Here is a 19,311-nt window from a genome sequence, read left to right as displayed (position 1 = left end):
CTCATTAGAGCTCTTTGTTAGAAAATTACTTGCCATCAGAAAAGTATCATCGCTGAAACAACTGTTTTTATTGTTAAAAGACTCAGTTCTAACGAGCCTTCCTCTAAGAAAGTTTCTTTAGTCCAGAATTGCTTTTGCATTATTATTATTCTCCCCCTGAGAAAAAGAACATAAAAATCACTCAAACATGCATCATAACGATGGGCAGAAGAAAACTAAGACTTAAGTCTTCCATATCCATTAGGGACGTTCCATCCCTTGGCCACTTTGTTGGAGGATTGTTTCTCACAGTAAGGATCTCATTTTTCAAAAGCACAGACTGACCCTTAGTTCAAGCTTTTCTGGATCCCTTACTAAGTAAGAAAAACACAAGTTATAATAATGATCACTCAATATCCTGATTTGTAAAGCTGAAACAAGAACACCTCAACAGCTTTCCAAAACAGAAGTTTCTTTTTTCCCCTCCACAGAAAATGACTGCTTTGTCAATATGCAGTTTCTGAAGTTCCTGTAAACAGTTTTTAATCAGTTCCTGCAAAAAAGTACTAGCAGTCAAAATCAGCAGTGCTTTCCTGCTTAACTTGTATTGCTTTTAGTCTTACTATTTAATGAAAATACAGATAAACCTGTAGAAAATAATTAGCAGCTCAAGCTCGCTTCAGCTACTGAGAGATGAAGGCACAGAAGACAAAGCTATACACACATAGTACGGAGTTAGTTTGTAGAAGGTAGAAAAAAGAAAAATTACCTTCTCTCTTTCCCTTCTAATTTGGTCTCCTTGATGTTAAACAAAATAAAATTATGCAGACATGAATAAAAGTCTGACGCATGGAAGGTACTTTATAATTTGGGTCTGCAAATGATATTGTTGCAGAGTACATAAAATCTAGTAGAAACGGTGACAAATTTCACAGGCCCTCAATCGACTTGATTATTTATAAAGGCAATGGACTTAAACGAGCACTTTTCAAATACGTTGCTCGTTTTACTTAGAAATCTCCACACAAGTAATTTCTTTCACCCTTCCTTTGATGAATCTTGCAGATAACTGAAAGCAAAGGATAAAATGAATGAGTAAAGTGAGCAGCTTAAAAACAGAAAAGCATAAGAATCAGGGAATGAAGTGTTTTCTTAATATTTGTAGGCAAGAGAGCTAATAGTATAAATGCTAGCTAATACTGAACGCTAGCTTGCACAACTAATAGATCAATCTTACTACTCTAAGATCAAATTATGAAGTGTACAAATCTGATACGGAGAATCAAAGTCTGATCAGCTAGGGTTTTTCTGTGCTTTGAAGTCAATATTTTAGTCTCTCTCTACCCTGTTAGAGAAAGCATGTCATCAAAGCACTAAAAAAAAAAAAGGGGTGACTTTAGTTTACCTTACTACAATCTAAACTCAGCTCTAGATACACCTAGCATAGTTGGGAAGAACTGAGGTTTAAGTACATCAGCTTGAGCTCCCACCACATCAGAAAGCTATATGAAATAGTGATTGAATATGAAGATGGATTTTCAAGCCAATGAAGATTTGGACCAAAAGTATCTTCTAGCCTAGCAAATACAGGATTCCTTTTGTCTGTTCTATATCCGAATATTCAATCACTAAAGATTTTTCCAATGAAAGAGCAGTAAAATGTGCATATGCATGCATTTTGGAGGAACAACACTAAGCTAACACATTACCACACTTTCTGGGACTGTCACATAACTGCAAGGCAGCCATTTCAAGAACAGTAGGGACTAGGCTACCTGTACCTCCCATTGGGTGCTGCAAGCAGTTCGTTCTGGGAGGTTCAGCTTTCCCACATCAAGCAGCTTAACACATGCTTTCAGTACACGCACACAAACAAATAAGGGGCCATAATGACAAAAAGTTGCCACCAACGTGGTATTCCTATGCCCACATCTTGCTCTTATAGTCAGCAGACTTGCTGCCTCCCTATGCCAGCTGCAGCGTTCCAAAGCTGCACTAAGCCGATTCAATTCGCTAACCCCACAGTTTCACCAGTAGAATGCTACCCACTTATTTTCTATCACTTCTCAGCTGTCAGTCATGCCACAAAGGAGCACAGAACATAAGGACAAGAGTATTTTGGTGCTAAGAAGGTGTTCGGGGAGTTCAACATCTCTGACCCAGCACCATTGTGCAGTATATGTGCAGACCAAATTCAACACACTCTTAATTTACCATCTCCTTCTACATTACATCTGCTTACAGCCCTCTGCAGATGAAGCACATCTCATTAGTCTGTAACAAAGAACATCTCATTAGTTTTTAACAACTACTCTGCAAAATGGGATGGGGAGGCGACACACCACTTGGACTGCACTAATTCCAGCTCAAATGTTGGCCTGGTGTGCCTTCTTGGTCAGCAAGATTGATGCACCACAGTTGAACTGGTCTTCAGGCTATATACACTCTTCATTTGGTCCCCAAACTAGTTAGTTCAATTACTTATATGTAACTCCCCCTAGAAAGCATGTCTAGTATGGAATAATATTCCGCATTGGTACTTGCATCTTTGAATTATCTATGCAGTAGTCCTAGAAATAAAAAGAGCTATATTTTTCCAGAGAGAGTATAGGCAGCAAAATCTTATTCTTTCTCCCTAAATGAAAAAAAAAGATAAATGATTTTTAGATTAGCATTGTTTCTCCCTTTCTCCCCAAATCTGCAATAAAGTTTTATTTTTCCCCATTCCACTTGCAGTGATGTACTTTTGGAAAACACAGCTGTTGGCTTTGTATTTACTAGTATGCAGTTATTGCATTACTTAATATATTTTCACATAGATTTTTTCTTTTTAATACAGAACCAACATAGGAAATGAGATTAAAATATATTACTCATACCCATTTTCCCCGCTTACACACCATGCACTTGTTTCATATGCTTTAATCAATAATTTGTCTCAGTATCAGACAGGGTATTATGTAAAGCAAATAAAACAGCACAGAAGCCAAAAAGAAAGATGAGAAGTTAACTGCATGTACATAACTAAGAAAAGGAATTGGAATCTTGATTTCGAATGAGGCTCGGGACATGTGCACACACACACACACAAATTAACTCCAGCCTGCTCTGGTTTGATATTTCATGACTTCTTATGTTTGAGTCCCAAAAGAAAAACAAAACAAAACAAAAGTTACTGTGGTATGAGGCACCAGAAGAAAACTAAAGAAAACTCCGTGAAAAAAAATGTTTTAAGTGTCAAAGCCACTTGATTTAAAGCATCATTAGAAAACCCAACTTACATGAGTCTTCTTAACCAATGTTTCTTTACTAGTAGTGCTGCAATTTCCTAAGAAGTCAGCAGGCATTTCAACAGAATTCTGAAAGCCTTCAATACATTGCTCTCACATTCCTTAATAACCTGACAAACAATTACTTACAGTTTAGAATTAATTTGGTTGTAAATAGAACATGTTCAGTAACATTATAGAAGTTAAACAGATTTATTTCTTTCCCCCCCAGTGGCAAGCAATGACTGCAGTGCAGAGAGTGAAAAGCAACCACAGGCATATATATATTTTATATATATATAAAAATATATATAATATATATATAATATATAACTTATAACTTATTGTTTCTTAATTATTTTCTTCATTCATTTATAATATATTAAGGCCTTCAAATCTATTATAGGGGACTCTCAGATGTAAACACAGGTTCCGAAACCTTACAAGGACCATTTTCCTTCATTTGTACAGTTGGTTAAGCCACAATTTCAGACACCTGGCTCTAAAGTTCCTAGTGCACTACGCAGATCCTTGAATCGTGACAGTGATGTTGAAGTCAATGCAGTCATATCAGCAGACACTTAAAGGTGGGAACGATAGGAAGGAAATATCTTGCAAGAGACCAAAGCTATCCTTAAGAGTACAAGTTGCCACAATATACTATCCAGAACAAATCTTCCTTCATGGTAAGCTGCAAAGCATTTCTTAATACCTTGTAGCAAGTTTAGGATTTCTAATGCAAGACCATTAAAAAGACAAATAGTAAGACAGAATCTACAGTTAGCAACATGAAGAATGAAGGAGAAAGATGATTTTGTTAATGACAGTTGCCTCAAGGCTCTGGCTATACACATTGAAACATTTCACCTGACTTTCTGTGTCTCCATTTGGCAACAACTCTACAGTTGGCTGCTGCTATCTGTGTCTGTTCGCAAGGAGACAGAGAGAAAGAGAAGGTGCAGAAAACAAGTTAGATGAAAACATTGATTTTTGTGTAGATTACTCAAAGTTTGATAATTACAAAGTAGCTAGTAAACAGAATGGATTTCTTCACAGCTACCTGGAAACATTTCCAGACGCACACAATGTATTTTGACAGCTGGTTGTCAGGTTTCACAGAGTGCCAAATGCTGGAAGAAGCTTCCAGCTTTAACAGCTATTAACAAATAACTGAGCTCAATATTAAAAAATAATAATAATAATAAATGGAAGCAAGCATTTTCCAAGTTGCAATTGTTCGTACTGTCGCAAAGATTTTTTTCTATCTTTTGGGAGTTCCCATGATAATACAATTGCAGTTGCTTATATATTAACCTCATTTTTACTGGTGGAAGAAGCGGAGAAATGAAACGGTTGGGCAGATCTCTGGCCCCACAGTTCAAAGGAACCTGTTTCCTACAGCTTTGATCTAATCATTAGGGACCACAGTTATAGCTGAGAGCTGAAGGGGCTACAAAAATAACACCTCTGGCAACATCAGAACTACACAGACTATGAGATTGTGAAACTTCTTCAGTAAGCTACTCCCAACTTCTTCCTTTAACAAATATCTCCATACAGAAGTGGCTACCTCATACCACTTTTCCATGACAGCCTCCTAAGACCAAACTAAACAAATCACCAAATCAACACATCACCTCTCTCACCAAGCACTGTCTGCACAGTTGTTCTGTGGCAGAACAGCAGATCTACGGCTCATACTGACACCTATATTCAAAATTCATTTGATTTGTTGTAAAAACAACTTGTACATGGTTGAGACTGTCAAACTTCTCATGCACATACACAGTTTGTACACAGCCTGGTATTGCACCACTGGAAGAGAGGAAACAAAGTAGACGTGTCACTTCAGGATTGCGTTCTTAGCCACAAAAAAATGCAATCTTCTGAAGATCCCAAACTGTAATACAAGCCCTAGCTCATCTCCTTCAAACATTCAGCACATCGAAGGCTGTTTTCAGAGGGCTCTCACACTACGAAACCACAACTTTACCTGGAATTAGATAGAAGAGCTTGCCATTTTAGGCAAATCTCTAAGTGTGGCTCTCATCTTGAAAGCATAACAACCATAACAGGACTGAGTTCACAATGTATTTTATTCTTTCAGCTGAAATGGGTGATTTGCTTCCATTCTTCACGTGTTTATTTTTAACAGAAAAAGACAAAACCTGTGGCAAATGAAATTAACCCAGCAATGACAGCTGTTGAAAATTAAGCGTGCAAAAATGCTTAAGTCACTGTTCATAAGCTTGGCAGAAGAGCCCACTTTTAGCGCCCGTGTAGTGACAAGGGACCTCAAAGCCCACCCACTCCATGCTGCTATACAGCCACTACACATTCCATGCTTTTGCATTAGCCATCAGCAACCATCAGGCCTCCTTTCTTTCCTCTCCAACATATGAAGGAGGAAGGGAAAGGTGGGGTGGTAGGGAAGCATTAAACAAGATGACTTCCTTTCTGATCAAAAGAAACATTGAGTTTTAATAACTAATATGTTTAGCCAGTTCAGACAACTCATGTAATTGCTTGGTAGTGAAACATACAGCATGATTACAAGGTACACTTCTTTTAGTAAGAGAGCTCTGTTAAAAGCTGACATTAATAGAAATCTTCTGAAATGCCTATTATTAGATAGTGATGATCTCGCGTTGACAGTACCGAAGTGCCCTTAGAATTTGTAATAAAAAAATAAATAACAGATGACAGCTTTTTAACTCCAGAAGAATGGCACTCAACATGAGGAAATGCTATTCTAAAACTTGCTGAGATAAATAAAAAGCAGTTAATCTCAGAAGCAGAAATGTGTTACCTTTACTGTAACCCATGGAAGCCAAGCAATATTTCAAGCCCAGATCCATTACCCTTAATATCAATATAAACATGCGCTACCTCCAAAACAGCAGTGTACCTGCCCATCTCCAAGCTATAGACTAACTTCTACTTTCAGGACTAGCAGGTAAGGTATGCAGCTGCAAACTGAGCTAGGCAATGTAAACGAAGACAGCAACACTTGCCCTTCTCTGTCCTAGCTTCCTTTCAGCCAGAAAAGCTCTCACCCAGCTCCTCACACTGCAGCTCAAACACCCGCAGTGGCACAGGAGAAGGGTACAACCACCGCTGAGAACACAGGTAAAAAAAAAAACCAGGGCTCTTCCAAACATTCTTACTTGTATCACCTTAATGCTACCATGGAACATCGCTTCACACATTTTGAGTATTTCACAATCTTGTTATCTTGCTTGTTTTTGAGAGACTCAAGTTTGGTAGGACTCTTCAGGTGATGAAAACCATTAAAATGCTGAAAACCTGACGAACTTAGGGCAAAATACTACAAGCCATGATAAATTGCAAAACCACTAGTCCATAATAGGGAAATGGGAGACTCCCAGTATGATGCAGCACAGAGGTCTGTCTTGAACATACAGCTAAGGAACTGCATTGATTTTGTATCATTAAGGCCAACACACGAATGTTTTTCAGGTCTGCCAACTACCTGTGGAGAAGGAGCTTGGTCCTTAAGGCAAGGACCGTGAACTAAACCAGAAAGCTTCTTCAGAAAGTAAAGGTTTAGGGAGCTCAATCTGATTCATTTAAGCAGAAGTTTGTGTACAATTAACTACCCGTCTACGCCAGGATCAGAAACGTGCTACTCTAAGGATGTACAGGTTAGAAAAAAAAAAAGTACTGTTCTCAGTGCTACAAGGTTAGTTCAAACAAAATCAAAATAAAAGCTGGGCAAACGTTCTCCAGCAGTGTAATCTGTTGGGCAGCATTCCAAGAATCATGGGAGTTTTTCCCCATCGCCAGAATCTTCAGGATCAGAGGCTTTTTCTTTATTTAAATATAGCTACTGAACACAGAGGTAATTATTCCATGCAAGTCCTACTGCCTCCAGACAGGACAGCCACATCAGTCTCTCTAGCTTTGAATTATTCCTATGTCTGTACGTAGCAACTGCCAGAGGAGAGAAGTCATAGAACAATACATCTCCTTCTGACATGAAGAACCGATAAGAGAAGGTACAGTGCTATTACGCAGGACTACTACTCCCCTACACTCATTTAATAAGGTTCCTAGGTATTTTGTTGTACGCTTCATGAATACAGACATCACAATAAATGGAATTTAGCAAACCAATCTAACAAACAGAAACAGATCTGGTGTCAACAACGCCGAAAAAGCAAAAAAAAATCCCAAACCTAGATGACGGCAGCAATTCTACACTTTGGAAGGAAATATCCTGACTACTGCTGCTTGCTGCTTAGTAGCAGCACAAAAGCAGGTCACAATTCAAATGATAGAATTGTAAAATTTGTTTGATAGTGTGTCAAACAAGTGAAGAGAAAGCCTAACAAACTGAAAGAGTTCTCCGATGATCCAGACATGTCAGGAGAAGGTCCAACCTTCAGGAATAGCAACAGCCTCTCGGCAAGCCTAATCCTCCATCTGCTGTATCAAGGCAATCACTTAACACACTCACAGAAAATATTTGAATTTCCGAGTGAAAATGGCTACTTCAGAGATATCTCTCAGAGCTACCAGGGAACAGTTTTGTTTTTCCCTTACCGTGACTAAATTCTGTCAGCTTACAAGTTCTAGGGTCACTTAATTTCATCACTGCAAGCTCTTTTGTCTTCATCTATAATTTATTAAAGCTTCAGTTCATTAACACTGTACCAGTACTGCGACAGTAATCTAGAGAAGTTCAATATTTGCTAAGAATGATACATACTGGCTAACTGCAAATCTTGGATTATTTCAGTGTTTCTCAAGTATCCCCCCACATACTAAGTATTAACACACCTAGCTGGAGTCTTACACCTACTACAGGCATTCGAATCACAAAATTATGAATAGCAAATATAAGTAACTTCACAGTCATTAAGGAAAATTCACAATTCCTCTAAGTGTTCCTTAGTGAAGAATTACAATTCTCAGCCTAAAGGAGATAGTCAAGTCCATTATATAGCCATGTCATTAGGCAGAACAAAATAACTACAGAACAGAATTGTTATTTAGCTACAGGTTGCTGTCGTACCCTCTGGCCAACTGAGCATGCTCACTGAAGGTCCATCACTTCTTTCAAAAGTATTGCTGACAGCTTTACTTTGATCTCTTTTCACAACCAAATTTATCAAGACTAATCCGGATCCAGAAGTACCTCAATGTTTAATCACAGAAGACCCCAGGCTGGAAGGGACCCACAAGGATCATCAATCAATTCTGACTCCTGGATCTACAAAGGACTAAACACTAATTAAGCCCTATGTGTAAGGGCATTGGGCAAGCACACCTTGAACTCCAGCAGCTTGGTGCCACGACCTCTTCCACAGGGAGCCCACAGAGACCCCATGCAAAAGCTGGGCCCTTGGGTCAAACACACAACTGTGAGCGTTTCTTGACACTGAGTTTTTCTTTTGTTTCAGTGCTTCCTGGAGATTAGTTTTATGGCATGTCTCAGTAACATAACCCCTCATATTCCAGATATAAAGCCAGATATTGGTATAACTGCACCTAATAGCATTGGTTAAGTTTGGAAAGATATTCACTTGTAATTAAGACTTTTCTGAGAGCAGTAATCTTACCAAACCCTTCACTCACAGACAGAGCAAGACAAGCAGATCCATGAAGTTTCACAAACTGAAAATTTTGAATTATTTTGAAGAACGAGCAGAAAACAACCAAATGAAGTATGCAGCAATGATCAAAGAGTATGCAGGGGAGATTAAGAATACTTGGCTTCACTGGGAAGTAATTAAGTGTCTAGAAAGTTACTAAAATAACTATATTTACTACAATTATTCCATAAACAAAACAAGTGTGCCATGTTGTACCATGGAACACAGTAAGCTGAACAATTCTGGAGGAGAAAGACTGAAAACACACAGCATGAGGGCATATATTTCTAAAAGATGTGGCCTTCCAATACTTGAAGGGAGCATATAAACAGGAGGGGGAACGATTGTTCACAAGGGTAGATAGTGATAGGACAAGGAGGAATGGTTTTAAACCGAGACAGGGGAGATGTAGGTTAGATATTAGGAGGAAGTTTTTCCACACAGAGGGTGGTGACGCACTGGAACAGGTTCCCCAGGGGGGTTGTGGATGCCCCGTCCCTGGAGGTGTTCAAGGCCGGGCTGGACGTGGCTCTGGGCAGCCTGGTCTAGTGGTTGGTGACCTTGCACTCAGCAGGGGGGAGTTGAAATTCATCGTTGAGGTCCCTTTTCAACCCAGGCCATTCTATAATTCTATGATATATCATGAAAGCTGCAGACTACTGAGAATTAGTCTCTGGTTTGGCTCTTAATCTCTTCCAGATATTTAATTACCCTCCCATCATTTTCACCCCCCTGCTCTCCATACCAGAGTACGGTACAATGAAAGCAAAATTAAGAGGAGCAGAAACATAAATTCCCATTCTAGTAATTTCGTTCGCAACTGACCTCATAAAATGCAGAAGCTAGAATTGCAACCTGATTTTCAATTATTTATACCTTGCTGCCATTCTAATTTTACATTTTCCATTCAATTATAGTGATTTCTCCCTCATATGCATATTCAATTCTTAGACAAAAACAGACAGTTGCCAAAGCACTATTTTAGACACAAGCATTCATGCCACTGACTGCCTTTGTATTTACTACTGTAGCACGGTACAAATTATTGGCTTGTGCTTGCACTCTACTTTGGGTGAACACTAAGTTTTGCAACTTAACTCCTTAAAATTCTTTTGAGCATGTAGAATCCTCAGATTTCTTTCAAACAGAACAATTATGGTGGGACATAATGTTTTAGAATAGGTGTTTGATGCATGCTTTTCATTCACCTTAAAGCCAAGACAGGATTAGTTGAGTAGAAACATTTTCACGAAGGCATATTTTTGATCTGGCCTCAAAGACTCCATGTTAATTCTCTGCAAAAGAACACATCACATTTCATAATACTGAAACAGAAGTCCTACTATTTACAACAATGTAACTTCTAAATATAAATAGAAGATATGTTTTCCTGGCCAGGCAGAAGCTAAGTATAATTTATTTTCAAACATGCTGCTACTTAGGAAGTATTTCATTCATTTAAAGAAACAAGGTGAGCCCCTACTGCCTAAAACAACATAAGCCAATGGTCTCTAATCCAGCACGCTCTGAATCAAGAAGTAACAGGTTCACACGCAGGGAACTTGCGGTTGGATCTGTGCTATTATAGAACACTGGAGAGCTGACTATCCTGTGCCTTGCTTATCCATCAGTTATGTGGAGCGTTCTTTCTACAAAGAAGCCTAATATCCTGGTTATTTCCATTTTTCAACTACTCCCCACTAGCAATCTCTTATCCATATAAATTCCTCTCCTCCTTTCAATGAAATGCAAAAGGTGTCAATGTATTCCTTCTCTGAGCAGAACAGGATATATTTATTCAGTACATATTTAAACAGTCTTTGTGTATATCACAGTAATTCAGTACTAATCAAAGCTTATTACAAAGATTCTACAGATAACTCCATTAATAACTCTCTGTTGCCACAGTACAGAAAATAAAAACCAAAGAAAGGATCAATAGTAACCAAGTTGTACTGGTGTAATTTCCCGCAAACACAATCATATTGTGGCAATGAAGAAGTAATCATGGGGAAAAAAACACACACAAACACACAAAGAAACAACAACAACAACAACAACTCCTCCCACGCGCTGCAGCTCTTTTCCAAGACCTCCTGTTGACATTCCCGATGCAGAACTCACAACGCTCCTCCAGCACCCCCCTTTGCTTTGCAGGACTGCAGCCAGCATTAATCCAGATAAATACACTGAACTCTCAGGAGCACAGTTTACCTCGACCAAACTCCACGCTTCCATACAAGTATTACTCAGGCAATCTAATGCCACGGCACCTATGTCGAAACAAATCTCTCAGAGCAGACAAGAAGGTAGGAAAGAGAAGTTGGAGGATGAACAGGCTTTTCCATATCTTCCTATGTATATTTTCAGAAGTCTGACCAAATTCTCTTTTAGCTAATGAGGAGAACAGAAGTTATAAAGTTTACATAATTGAATCTAATATCTGATATAATTTATCTTTAAACAAAAAACCTTACGTAACTGATAACACTAAATCTACTCAGACTTCAGTTGTTGTTATATTTGCCTTTCAGTTAATCCTGCATACTTACAGTCAATAAAATTGGAAAAAAAGAACAGGGATATAGCTCCTTTACGATGATAGATTTTAATTTTGTCTAAGAAAGGTCAAATAATGTGTCAGGAGGGGCTGAGAATTCACCGGTGATGACACCTCACTTGAAGTAGCAACAACATCAACTTTAGAGCAGGATGCTCAGAGCCTCATAAAGTTAAGAAAAAAATTAAGAGGAAAATATGCTAGTTCTGCAGCAGCTCCATGCTATTCCCTTGAAAGACCTTGTCTCCTCTAACAGTGACAGCGTAATTGGCAATGAACTGCAGTAGAGCAGGAAAAAAAGAAGAATGAAGTTTGAATTCATGATTTCCAAAAAAAGAACATTTCCTTGACAGTCTTAAGTACAATATTGCACTACTCTTCCTCAAAACAACATACTTACGCTATAAATGCCCATTTAAGTAGGCGTTACAGGGCAAGATAAAAGGGAAGAAAAAAACCAACAACCCTTCACTGTTCTTTCCCTGGACCACCTATGGACTTATCTGCTCACAGATCTCAGATAAAAGCTTCATATTAAAATATTTGATCCATCTTACTGTTTTACTGCTCAGAAGATGAACTATGAGATAAAATCCAACTTTCTATTCAGTTCTGGAGATAGTGACACTCCATCCAACTCATAAGACTTTAGAGTTTAGACATCAGTAGTAGGTACTGAATATATGAAGGAAGCATTTCAAGAAAGCATTAACACTAGTAGGGCTTACGTATAGGTATCAAGGGGAAAATAGCCACTAAGTTATGATACTATTCAGTCCTGATCCACAGATATAGAAAGAAGCTGATGGTTCTGTTCTTGGCATTTCTACAAGGCTCTTCTAAATCTGCCCACTTAGTGAAGTCTTTCAGTTCTAAGCATCTATTAGGAAAAGAAAACAATAATTTAAAAATAAACAACAAAATCAAACCCATCAATCTCAAAAACTTCTGTGTTTTACTATTTTGAAGAATAAGCACTATGGCAATTTCAGCAGATATAGAGTGGTTTTGTTTGCTTTTACCACTAAAACCCAGGGAAATAAGAACTCATCCCACAAAAGGTCAACAGGTTGTAATTTTGTCCAGTCTTTCACATTTAGACATTCACGGCATTATTTAAAACATGCAGAACATTAACTTGTCTGTCACTATGAATAATTACCAGAGGATCTCACCCTCTCTCCATCTCCTAGATATGCAGTTAAAAAAGGGACAATATATTTTGTGCATTTATAAAGTAACTATGAGATTTAGGATCGGGGAACTTAAAAGGTCAAGTTTAAGTTTTTCCCATCATCATCATAGGACATATTTTATTATTGGCCCTCATTTTGTGCGGGAATTAATATGTCCATAACCACTTCAGTTTATTTTTGGCCATGCCATCTGAATCTAACCTTCAAGCAGTTAGGCAGAAGTACAGACAAGGACTCTTAAGTAATTCAGGTAGGCAAGCACCAGCCCAAGGAAAAGATTCCTATTCACAACTCTGAAGACATTATGAGCTTCTCAGCTGACAAAGTTTACGTTCAAGGAGATCAGTAATTTTGCTGGAAGAGAATGCAGCAAATGAGAACAGAAAGCTCCTTTGACTTAAAAGCATAACTCGTGTTTCACGTGGACTCAGCCATCAGTGGGTAGAGGTGAGAAAGAGGAGGGAGGAATACAACAGCTAACGGATTAGATGTTGTCACTTATGATCCATCATCACACTTTCTCTGATTATGAAAATGAATTTTTCCAAGCAGTACATTCTATGCTTGACAGATTACACATCAGTTTACGTGTTTAAAACTGGTGCTCTCCAGTTTTACAAGAGTTCAGATCTTCTGAGACCATCATTTATTATACGGCTTGACACAAGTCAAGAGGAACATTCAACCACATGCCACCAACACTTCTGGGCAATGAAATGGGTGAAATTACAAATTCCTTAACAATCACATCAGCAAGCCTGAATTTAACGCTTTTTCCTTGACTATATATAAAGCTGGCTCAGAAAGGTCATTAGCCTATTATACTCACTCTTATGTAGAACAGCACTATGCACACGTAAAGTTTCTATAGCAACACTTTAATTCACTCTTTAAGCAAAACACCAATTAGCTTTTTATTACAGCCAATTAAAAAGAATCTGCACACTAATTAACAACCTCTCGGAATTTAAGCTTATGCAAAAGAAACAGCAGTGAAATTTTCTGTGATAATACCTTACTTCCTATTCTTCCTTCTTAACAGAACGGTAAATTATTCTTGATAAGGGCTATACTTATTTTCAATCTAAAACGTTTAGACCCATAGACATAACATATCCCAGTACAGCTTAAATCATGGTAGAGCCTAAAGATTACAGGTTTCTGAAAGGCTACAGAAATCTAATCAACTGACACAGGCATATGAGGCACATGCAGTGGGAAAGCATGCAGGAGGCAGACAGCAAAACACTTCTTTGGAGTATTTAACTATGCTGGACCAAGGCAAAGAGATGGCGTAATTTAAAAAAAAAAAAAAATCAATTTCAGTAGGTTAGATGTTTTCATTCACTTCTGAATAGTTACTGGCAATTTTTTTTTCAGTTGTTTTCTACACAGCTGGGGACAGCAGCTTTTTTGTATGATGCTTCATGTACAATACCTAAAGATACGTAACTCAGAATTCAGGCAGTGAGCACAACATAACATGTAATACAGAGTACCAGGAGATGCAATCAGCAACAAAAGCAGAAGTGTCCTTTCTCAGTAAGATGATCTACTGGAAACTGAATAAAATACATCTTTCCTCTTACAATTGTTCTACACGAGATGTTGGGATCTACCTTAGTAACAAATTAATACACCAGGAATAAAAGTAGCACATGGCTCCTCTGACATGCATGGCATGCCCCTACCTAGATTTAATGGTACCTGAGATACGCTAGTTCTTATAGGTGATCTAGAGAAACTACTCTTATTCTCTTAATCTCACTCTTACTTACATCATTTGATACTGTAGTATTAGTATAGAACCTTAAAGCATCTGACAAGTTATTTGAGGGCACAACAGCAGTAAGCAAAAGCATCTCTCTTGGCAGACTGACAAAAAGGAGATGCTAGAGTGATCTTTGAATCTTATCACTACAGAAGAGAGAGGGCATTCCCACACATGGAAGAGGCCACTACAGAGGCTGCTGTAGCACAAGGCCATCTGCTGAGAAGTCAATAAGGCCTAGAGTACATCGGTGGGCCATGCAGTAAGCCTGGTACCAGTGAGGTAAGGGTTAAGGTTAAGCAACACAGCTACAGGCTTTTATTCTTGGATAAGGATAAAGTTTAACTTTCAGAGAGGTTAACTCCGAAAATACAGCTCCCTGGACCTCCAGAAAATGTCAGCACATTCGAGCTCCAAGCCCCGAAGTGCAAGGTGCCCTGCTACCAGAAGTACAGCCCTGCCTCCTGCAGAGGCTCCGTCAGTCCCAAACAAGCACGTTCACATCACACACAGCATAGTTTGTACACGAAACTAATGTCAGTGTAGTGCAAAGGCTCTGAGTGTTCTCCTCTGGTAAATCCTTGCTACCAGCACCTCACCAAGATGGGTGTTCACACTCTTCTTCAACATAACAGTTTCCTTTTTCTGACCTTGAAAGGAAGCATCCATCATTCATGTCCTAGCACAAGATTTGGTGGTCCAAGTGATTCAGTAGTGAATACTTGAGAGCACCAGGGAAAACAAGCGGGTATTTTTCCTCCTTTCTCATTTTGTTAAGCTTTCTGCATTGGCATTTCAAGCTATTCAATATTTCAGCAAGGGGGGCTGCCCTGCCAGGTAAGCATTACACACAGTGTACTCCAGGTGAGAGCATAGTTCAGAGGCAGCTGGTAATGGAAGAGCTATGTAGGCAGATGCAACCCACCTGCAGCAGAGTTTGGATCACCTTCAGCTGCTCCCTGCAACATCTGTATTCTGAGCAGCAGAAGGGCTCCAGCCAGCAGCAGCAGTTTTTCACATACCTCATCACTAGATACTTCTTCCTTACCTCCTTCTCTGATCTGCCCTTTTGCAGTCAGTCTGCCCTTAACACTCACGCTCATTTGGTCAGGCAGATGCTGTGTGATGTGAAAACCCTTGGGGGAGTACAACAGCATCTAGGATTTCTCGTAGTCTTATCTCTGTTGAAAAAAACACCTTCGATGGCCTCAGATACGAACCCAAGGTGCAGCTATCCCAACCCTTGTCAAGCTGATACTCCACAAATCAGCACAATCAGGGAGAGGCTTCTGCTCTACCTGTTATGACGTGGATTGCTCAAACTGTTGTCACTAAAAGAGCAAACTGCACATTCATTTGCAGGTAATAAATACAGAACAACACTCTAAGACTCCAAAAGCAACATTTTCTCACTTCCCCCTCTCTTTTTTTTCAATACCATTTTGCCAAAGGGCTTACTGCAATTAAATTGTCTTTGTCTAAGTATAAAAGCTCAAAATATTCAGTAATGTCCAAGAAGTAATGGGACGGCTTTGTTGTATATCTGAATTACTCTCCCACTGTTATGACCTAATATAGAACCGAAAGTAGATTAGAACAACAGCCTACATGTTATTATGTGCATGGATTTTCAACAGTTATGAAACATCCTTATTGACTCTTTTGATTTACTTTTCTGATTTTGAAACCAAACACAGAAGCTTGACTGCAGTAAATTTTGATAACTACCATGGATTTCTCCCACTTTCTCAACGAAGAGGAGGATTATACAAAAACCTTCCATCCCCATATTTTTTTTCCAATTTCTATACACTTCCCTGTAGGTAGTAATATGCCTTGATATCCCTGAAAAGAAGAATTTAAAGACAACTACAATTTTCCCACAAAGCTGTTCAACCTCTGAGGAGCTGGCATTCTCAATCCAGAGTCTGAACATACAACTTGAAAAGAGAGATGAGTGTAAAGATGACTTCAATAAAAATGAAAAAAATTACCTTATGAACTAGTGCATTTCAATGAACTGAACTTGCCAAGCCCAAGCATAAGGAAGTTCAGTTATCGTTTCCATGTTTGAAGTAATTAAATTGTTATCCTTGTTACGCTATTTTAAAACCCATTGTTCTAAATCTTGATAAAAGATGTACAGTGACATCTCCAACGTGCAATCAGATCAAATAAACACGGAAGGGTTCTTCGTCCTTCACACTGTCATTATTTCATTTACTAGAAGGCTGAAAGTTAGGGCTAGATTCACTGTTTCTAATGGTACTTCAGCCTTGGAATCAGGATTTCCACACCTGTAAGTCAGGAAACCCCAAGCAAATACAACAGGAGAACATCATGATCTCTGTCATGTTCTCAGAGCATGGCACATCTGAGAAATTATTGCATCTTTTTAATTTGCATGGAGGTCTTCCCAAGCTCATGCTTTCCTCAGCACACACACACACACAAACAACATACCATCAGCCCTGCTCCTGCAGATGCCCAGCTCGTACCAGCAGCTGATGACCTCAACCTGTCTATTCAATCATTTCAAAGTTAGGTTCCATGATCAACAGTTAATGGCTTAAGAAGGGAAAAGTACCACCTCCCTGAAGATCCTTCCATCTTACGGTCAAGAAAACCTGGCCAATTATAAAACAGTCAAAAGTTGAGGAAACTACGATTAGAATTTCTATAGACAATTGACAGCACCCTTGAAACACTCCCAGCCCACCCAACCCCATTTTTTCCATCTAAAACTTCCAGAAAACCAGTAGTCAGAATATTACTTCCATCACAGGCAGAGCAGCATATTAAGAGCGTGAGCAAAATAAACACGCATCAAGCCATGCAATTCAAACCTCAACAGCACGTGCAGTTTGGTGAACATCACTGTGCCCATGGGTGCCAGCTGCAGCTGGGAGCCAATGCACATCTCCAGTGCTCACACATACCCACTAGAATGCTCTGCATCTCTGGCCCTCAAAGAGCTGCAAGAAGGAAGAGCCAGAATAAGAGACTCCATGGTGAGAAGCAGTGACCCCACACTGCCACAGTGCTTTGTCTGTGAAATTAAGGCACTGACAGTTTTCTTTTAAATATTCAGAGAATAATTTGTGTAAACTGAACTTAAATTAAAAAAAAGGCAGCTGCCTTGAATTGAAAAAGAAGGCCAAACACTGATTTAATAACAAAAAGGTTCTAATATCAAGCAGCAGAATGCCACAGCTTTCAGGGGGGTGGGAAAAGCTGTTATCTACCTTTCCTGCTCCTAATGGGATTCCCTGGGGGCTCTTTTATATCAATTTCAAAAGGTCAGCCACTGTCTCCAAGAGCTTCTTGGCAATGTTAAAGCCACAGTCTCGCCTTTGATACTGGGATAAAAGAAATATTTGCTGGTTTAGAGCCCCCCCAAACCGAGAATAAGGCCCACTTCAGCATTTCAAAGCAGCAAGTGCAGCAGCAGGGGTGGGGTGGGCAGCACGCAATGACCAAGGCAAGGTCATATTCAGAAGGAGAACAGAATAACCTGTAATGATTTACCCAGCAACACGTTTCCCTTCCAGCCTGATCCAAAATGCACTGAACTTTGCAGAGCTTCTGCTGATTTTAAGTTTTGGAATATGCACTTTATGTCCTCAGAAATAACACCAAGTGCTGTCAGTTTATCAAGTTTAGTGGGCACATGGGCCGTATTTTATCTTCAAGCCTCTGTCCATGAAAAAGAAGAAAGGTTCATATATTGAGCATCTTCAGACACAAGAAATAAAGCAAAGAAGAGGAAAGGCAGATTTCTCAACAATACAAACAAAAGCTTTGACCTCAAACCGGTTTTTATTTCTGTATTTCTACACTTATATTATTTTTTCCATTAGCAAATGAAGTCAGATTTTTATTCATACAGACTATCTGTAGTTACTTGCAATCTTATCAAGATTCATTCCAGTTGTGAAAAGAAGGTATGACTCTCTCTATAAATAGATAAAATCATAAAAATAGCGAAAAGTCAATTTCCAGACTTTACAACTATTTTCATCTAATAATTTGTTGCATTTTGCAACTGCTAAGTTATAAACCTCGCCAAAACAGGTTTTATTATAGCACAACTATAGATAATGGTCTGTCAGCATTTTTATTAAATTCCTTATATCAGCAGAGTTCATAAATTGGCAAAAAGAAAAAATAACTTCCTTCCAAAAGAACGTCCCCATACTTGGTCTCAAAGTTGTTTGTAAGTGAGAAGAGTCTAAAACGCAGACAGTCACTCTTCATCTTGCCCCAGGAAACTGCCAGCCAGTTGTTTTAATTGAAGCAATTCTGGGTTCATTTGCAAAGGCTGAGCTGCCATTTCGCCCATGCTCATCATGAGTTTTCACTCTTGACCCTCCGGTTCTGACCACCAGCACACCTGGGGTCATGTAGGGCTCTAGAGGCATAGATGATTTGGGGCACTCAATGAGCTTAATCCTTCTTTCAGCATTTAGGGAACCAAACAGGGAGTGTATGCTCAGGCAAAAGCAATTCAGCTTTAGTGCTGAAGAAAAGTATGGGTATACGTTTTCCTACAGCAAAACGTTTTCTGGAGCAGAGAGGCACTAAGCAGTAATCAGTGATCTCATTCAGGCACGTTACATGAGCCACAGCTCTCAGTTACTGTAGCAAATGAAACCAGACTACAACAAACTAGCTTATCCTGAATTAATGTCAGGTATTTCTGCCCAGCCCTAAATTGCGCTCTCGAGCCTTACTTTTCTTCTTTCTCCCTACTTCCATCACAACCCGGGGTAGGGGGAAAGGCGTCACCCTCCTCTTCCTCACTACTCAGCTCATGAGCTCATCAGCCCATATCCCACATTTAGCAGGAGAGAAGAGCACTTCCCACCTGATTCTGCCCGTGGGCTTATTCCATGCCATGCACGTGGGACTGTGTCTC

At 39.2% G+C, this 19,311-nt stretch overlaps 1 protein-coding gene across 8 annotated transcripts in view; it reads right to left on the bottom strand.

The window, feature by feature from the left end:
- Positions 1 to 19,311, bottom strand: part of NAALADL2 (N-acetylated alpha-linked acidic dipeptidase like 2) — a 410,961-nt gene that overhangs the window by 304,063 nt on the left and 87,587 nt on the right. For 3 of the 8 annotated variants that reach the window (XM_021395573.1, XM_021395574.1, XM_021395568.1), the window contains exon 3: positions 10,075 to 10,161. The exons of the other annotated variants lie outside the window; for them this stretch is intronic. The gene's annotated coding sequence lies outside the window, so the exon portion shown is untranslated. The remainder of the gene's footprint in view (positions 1 to 10,074; positions 10,162 to 19,311) is intronic. 8 annotated transcript variants of the gene reach the window in all.

This window comes from Numida meleagris, chromosome 4 (assembly GCF_002078875.1).
Source record: "Numida meleagris isolate 19003 breed g44 Domestic line chromosome 4, NumMel1.0, whole genome shotgun sequence".
NCBI lineage: Eukaryota > Metazoa > Chordata > Aves > Galliformes > Numididae > Numida > Numida meleagris.
Note: the sequence above shows the minus strand (reverse complement) of the source record. Positions and strands in the feature narration are given on the sequence as shown.